This window comes from Corvus moneduloides, chromosome 13 (assembly GCF_009650955.1).
Source record: "Corvus moneduloides isolate bCorMon1 chromosome 13, bCorMon1.pri, whole genome shotgun sequence".
Taxonomy (NCBI): Eukaryota; Metazoa; Chordata; class Aves; order Passeriformes; family Corvidae; genus Corvus; species Corvus moneduloides.
Genome location: NC_045488.1, coordinates 8,556,637 through 8,563,347, shown reverse-complemented (window position 1 = coordinate 8,563,347; position 6,711 = coordinate 8,556,637). Strand labels below are relative to the sequence as shown.

General features: G+C 38.8%; 1 long non-coding RNA gene across 1 annotated transcript; it reads left to right on the top strand.

The window, feature by feature from the left end:
• The first annotated feature begins 449 nt into the window (after positions 1-449).
• Positions 450-6,257, top strand: LOC116450704. Its single transcript, XR_004242923.1, has 2 exons — positions 450-526; positions 4,887-6,257. It is a non-coding gene; the product is annotated as an uncharacterized LOC116450704 (long non-coding RNA).
• Positions 6,258-6,711: the final 454 nt, after the last annotated feature.

The following is a 6,711-nucleotide window of genomic DNA, read 5'->3' as shown; positions in this document are numbered from 1 at the left end:
CCTAGAAAGTTTCTGACAAATCAATGGGAGCTTTATGGACTGGTTTTCTTCCTTCCGGGAATAAACGCAAACAGTGTCACTGCCTGGACACTTCTGAATCAAGACTAATTCACCAATGTGCTGAGAAATTCCATTCTGGTCCATCCTATTGCAGCCTTTCCCTTCAAGTTCATACATTTCAGTTCCTTTTCTTTAAAAAACTATTCAATAGGAGAGCACAGGTACTGTTAACCTAACACAGGTTTCTTTGTGTCATTCACACTACGGTGCAAATCACTTTTCAAATCACATGAACTTGCTAATTTTAATGGGATCCACATAACAAAGCATCCCACTTTGGAAACTTCCCACCTTTGTGTCTTTAAATATAAACTTCGAGAACACATTTAGCAACTATAATCTTGTTATAGGGATAATACTCTTTTCTTTAACAGTGATTAGCAGACTCTCTTAAATAACAGCAGCAATTTTTCCTTACAATGCCAACACAATTACTGCTCTGGAAAAAGGCTAGATGTCAGAAAAGGTAAGCTAGCTTCTCTTCCTAAAAAACACACATCTAAATTCTTCTGCTAGCATGGTTGCCTACAGATTTCTGTCCTTTAGCCCTTGCTCCTCTATCTCCTCACCATACGCTCCGTTCAGAAAGCACGAGGAGATGCTGCAGCCCGCCAGCTGTTCCCAAAGCCAGCGTGGAAAGGTTGAGTCCTGCCCACCTTCCCCATGGTGGGGGCACTCATTTAACTTTCTCTCCTCTACTGATTTTAACCAAACTTATAAGAACTTAATTATCACCGACATTTCTGCCCTTCTGTCAAATTCAGTTGAGAAAAGCAACCGCACTAGGAGGGGACTGAGAGGTAAAGCAAATGATTATGTAAAACCTCATTTTTGTACATCCGCAGCCTAAAGGATGCCATAAAAATCTACAGAATGTCTGAAGCCCCCTGTTAGAAATACTGCAAGCTACATGATCTGAGTTAATGCTTCATTTGTATACGGGTGTGTATTTAAAGATAATTAATATTAGCTGTGACTTTTGAGACTGGTATTAACACAGCCTCCCTTTGTAGTGCCTACAGTTTTGTAAATGCAAATAATTTTTAGTTCCGTTTTGCATTTTTAATTACAAGCAGACAGTTTCTTTGGTATTTAACTGCCTAACCATGACTCAGGGTAGGGACACACATTCATGGCATTAATTGTGACTAGGATTTGCAGGTGTAACGAAATCAAAGTGCTTTTTTTAAATTAACCCTCAAGTGAATCTTGAACAGAAATACTTGAGATGCACAGGCCCAGTTTTATTTTTTAAAGCTTTGACCACGAGATTTCTCTTAGTTGAACTAAGGTAGTGTATGTAATATTAATATGAGCTCACACTGTTGTGAACGCTTACTGTATAGTATTGGATGGGAGGAGATATACTGTGATATTAAAAAAAAAAAAAAAAACATTATTTCGAGGTAGGCATGCCAAAAGCAGTTCTCTGGAACAGAAGGTGGCCTAATTATTAAAAGAAATGGCTTCCATCTCTGTGATGGTCTGACTGTTTGTGGATAAAATCCTACAACTGTGAAAGGCCTCATGCACTGCAAAAAAAAAAAAAAAAAAAAAAAAAGGAGAGAGAGAAAAAAAAAAAATCAAAGTGTTCAGCAGCCATACATCAGAGAGACTATACAAGAAGGGTATCGTATTTTTAGAGACCCCAGAATTCCTGAGCAAAGTAATAGTTAGTACCAGGTCTACATCAAAAGAAAACAACATTCTGTGTCATCACTGGCCTCCTCTGTGATGTTTTGCCCTCAGCTTCATAATACTCAAAAAGTCATGGTTGAAAAAGACTGACTGTCCCTTTAAAATTAGATCATCCCTTTTATTAATATGCAGAATGAGTTGTCAATTGACCAAGCAACAAATGTACATCCTCATATCCTCATTTTCACTTCTATCTATGAATATTTTAAAACCCTAATGTGTGCTTGGCCATTTGGGTTTTAAGCAAAGACTTATCACAGTGTAAAACCCCTCATTTTTATCCCTTAGCTGAGGGCTTCTTTTTCCCTTTTCCAGGGTGTCATTAAAAATCTGATGCCAAGAGCTGGGACTTGGCAGGGTTTGCGATATAATTTGCAATCTGCAGTGTTTGCTGGCTAGCCCCCACCTGCCCCCCTCTTTTTTTTTTTTTCCCTTTTTTTTTTTCCTTTTTTTTTTTTAACCAGCCTGCCTGCTAGAGTCAATAGGGGGCATCCCTCATCTGTCTAAAAGAAAAATAGCAGCATACTAATTAGAATTCTATTTGCCAGAAGCCTCGGAGTTGCTGTGCTTATAGATTTCAAGCTTCTTTTGTTTGAATTAAATTGCCAACTTTTCCCCCCCCCCTCCCTTCCCTTCTTTGCACTAGGCATGAGAGAGCGGGTGCCTTATTTGATTGAAAGAGGGGTAGGGGGATGGGGAAAAGGAAAGCCTTAGCTATGGAAATGCTGAGGAAATGTCAGGGCTGTGTTTAAAAATGCCTGGTATGCTTTTCAATGCCTGACTCCTGTCTTTCTCGCAGGGTTGTGGAGGGAAGGAAAGGGGGCCTGGCATTAAGCACAGGCACTCTGCCCCTTCTCCCTGACACTGAAATTCTGGGGGAGAGCCTGACATGCTTTTCCCCAGCTCAAAGCCAGATGGTTCAAGCTTGGATAAAACCTTGGGATGAGATCACAAAGCTTGTTCATAACAGAACACACAACATCTCTGTTTTTCTGTTAATACCTCCTTTTGTACACGTTGTGTGGGGTGAGGGAGGGGCCAGGGCATATGTCATAAATCCAAAGGAAAATGTCATATTTAACATTAATTTGTTTTCATAACCCCATGAAAGAATTCAAGCTCGCCCCATTAAAATGTCATAATTAACCACCGAGAACTTTTATTACAAATAATTTTTTAATTTAACAAACAACTAACCGAAAGGCACAGCCCAAAGTTTTTCACTGCCCTTAAGCATCTGAACATATACAGAATTTTTTTTTTTTTTTTCTTACATGCAAAGAAGAGTTTCACAGTGCTTCAAGCATGGCCACATTTATGCAACTTCCTAAGCTTAGGTGATTAAAGAATATGAAGCCAGAGCTCAGTTTCCATCGCCAGGAATTCTGCCCATGCACAATACGGCCATTGACTCCAGCCATTGACAGTCAAGTCTCATGCACTGATTCACAACCGGGGGATAAGCGAATCATGGGGACAGAATAATGCACTCGATGATCTTCATATTCCTCATAACAACAGAATGCTTGCGAAGGCATAAGAATTCCTTTCAAATGCTTTAATCAGTCAAATTTACTTGACATTTTCATGGATTTGCTTTCTCCTTACGAATTCTTAACAGAGCTCACCTAGAGCTGTGATGGGTGCTCTCGGATGGCACTGCTGCTGTTCCCTACCCAGACAATGTTATATTCCTTACTTGACTTCTGCCACAAATACTGCATTAATACTTACAATAAGGCATATTTAGAATTTTTGTACATATCAGCTTAAAGCTTCCTTTCCTTACTATTCATTCACCCCAATGTAATTTGCTTCATAAACGTCCGCAAAACAGCAATGTTATTTTAGACAGGAGTATAAACATGAGAAAAGGAAATTAAGGCTAATTCTAAGTTTGGGTTGTTTGTCTGACAGTACTTTAAATTAGTAATTTATAACGCAAACTTCTATTCCTGAAAAATTTGACCCTCAAATTTGGTGTAAAAATAATACTGAGATATGCCATCGTGTTTGACACAAATACTGTTCTATTTTTTTTCTTTTAAACTGGGAAACCTTTAAGAATGAATCATGCTGTAGTTTTTTCATGGAATTCAGGATCATGCCTGAAATACTAGCCTTTCATTTAAAAAAAGAATTATATATACTTTACCATAGTATATTTGGTTTTGGCTTAGTAGATGCTGCAATTATTTTTGCACACTCCTTCAAAATAAATTTCCTGAAAAAAACCCACAGAACTAAAGTACCAGCTAACCATTGCATTTTTATGTATTCATTAAAGATAAGATCTTAAAAGAAAGAGGGGGGGAAAAAAAGGACATTAGAAACTCTTACATATGCTCCGGTATGTGCTATTATATTTTAATTAGCACAGTTTGCAGGCTGTAACCTTTCCTAGGCCTACATGATGCATGAATATTTTATTTGCATTACTATAAAGTAAAAATAATTTGATTATCATTCATACTATTTATGATTACATGTTTCTAGACATGCCCATAGTCTCTATTCATAGAGGACTTTAACATTCTTAAATAGCATAGAGTGCTGACAAGCAAAGTATTGATGTTTACAGTATCATGCAAACCCTGAAGCCAACCATGCTCACATCCCTTTGAATTACTTTTCCAATTCGAAGCCTCTAAGAACCCAGTCCTCCTTTATCTCTTCTCGTTATAAAAAGTGGCAGGAGGCAGAGTGGCAGAATGACCCACAAGATGGCACCTGTCACCAGTGGGATTTCTTCTGCCTTCTGCAGGCCAAATTTTGTTTGAACTCACTATGGCCTCTGTCATATCCTCATTTTCCCTTCCACTCTTGCCTCTCCTCCTTAATCCCCTTCGTGCAGGCTCAGGCTCTGTTTACCCAGCTTCCGAAACCTTTTTTCTGCAAGAAGCCAAAGTAAAACTTTATTGAAAGCGAGGCTCAGGATTAAGAGGCAAAGCTCAGTGAGGAGGAAGCCGACCACAGCACCTGCTGCCTTTGCCTAAAGACAGTTCCTCCTATCCACCATTACCAGGCTCATTCTTATAGATGTGCATCTGAAATACATGATTACTTTAGGTCTCAAAGGTGAGGGAGCTGATTAGCTCTCTAATGAAGCCTTTTGTTATTACTTACAGACAAAGTACATCACACAGATGGAACGTACCAGAAGACCGCTTCCTTATGTCGGGCAGACATATTTTAACTGGTAAGATCATCCAGAGCAATGAGGTGAAGCGGTTTCTATAAATACAGGATCAGTGGAATTTTTAAAAACCAGATTAAAGGCAGTGACAGAAAACAACAACCAACCACTGTAAGACCATTATGCCTAAAGCCCCAAAAACGAAACTGGTAATTCATCTGCTGCACAAGTCATCCTATACTTTGTCCAAAATTACATGGGGTAGCATTAACTATCTGCCTAATAATAGATTTATAGTTGCCTATTAACAGAACTGTGGTCAGTCCATAAAGATGTTGATGGACATTCCTCTTCTCTTAGAGTACAGAAAGGGCCAAATCAAAATGCTCTTAACAGAAACACAACACACAGAGAAAACCCCTCAAATTGCAGGTCATTCCATCACCTCATTTTACCAACTGCAACAGAGAATTGTTCTTCTACACAAAATTACACAGCAGATCACAGGGACCTACACAGAGCCTGGAGCACCAAGCAGCTCTTCCTTTGGGGAATGCCACACTGGCTGTTGGTTTTTTCCTTTAATGACTTTGTCACTTGGAAAGGGAAACTATCTTACAGTCTGTTCCTCATCATCCTCATTCCTCCTTTTATCAACTTCAAAAATTCACCTAATTATCCCAAAGCATAAACAGGGTCTGTGAGTAGCCACCAGCAAGGGCAGGAAGCAAGAATGGTTCACAGTTTTCCCTTTTCTTAATGAAAGATGGCACAAGCCTTGAGTCTTACCTAGGGAAACATCTGAAATCATTAAGAATCTCATCGTTTCATCAAACCTAGTGAAGAAAGTCTTGTCTACATGTTATTTTTTACCAAGACAAAATTACTGAAAACAGTGCAGCTACCTGTAGACAGTAGTTAATTACAGTGTTAAAAATAATATTACTATTACTATTGTACTATATTACTATTGTGAAACCTTTAAAATATTAACATCACCCCAATGATTAAGGGTATCCTTTCAATAACTGTCCATGATTAACACAAAGAGCAGATTGCATTTCTGTAGCCCGTAAGTTGCTTTTGCTACAAACACCAGAAATAATTCTCACCTCTTAAGACAAACAATCAGGCCATAAATACATATTTTACTGAAATTCATCAAAATCTGGGTATCAGTACAGTTCCCTAGACACCACCTTCATTTCAGTGCCTCCTCCATAAGCAACTGAGGGATAATCTCAGGGTGTTTGCAGAAAAACAAGGAAAAAACCAAAACAAAATCCCAAAAAACCCTGAAATATCAGTAGTCTCCATTTGAATTGGAGAATGTGGACTAATAAAACTGAAGTGAGTTTATGAACCCTGCCAGTTTGCCTTGAATTTTTGGGGAGGGGGAATTTGTTTTGACCTTTTCGATTTTTCATTTTGAAGTGACTTTTATTTCAGGCTTTTTCTGGTAAATTATGAAATCAAGCAAGTCCAACCCAGAATGAACCATTTTGATCAATCTGAAAGGCAGCTTTTTTTGAGACTTTTCTTCTGCCAAGAATTTGAAAATGTCACATTTCATTCCAGGATGAACAGAAGCCAGATTTCGAACTCTCCAAATCCTTTGCGAAACAAAATTTCTGCCTTTTTCACAGCTCCAAAATTAATTTTCCCTCAAAGACTGCAGGGTGGCTTAAGATAGTGGTCAGCAATTACAGATAACACGTGGGTGAATTAGTGTGGTAGGGGCAAGGGTGGGATCGTGGAGTCAGAGCATCTCGAGGGAAGAGTGGAGCACCAGCACACCCAGCTCCTGGCTCCCAGTG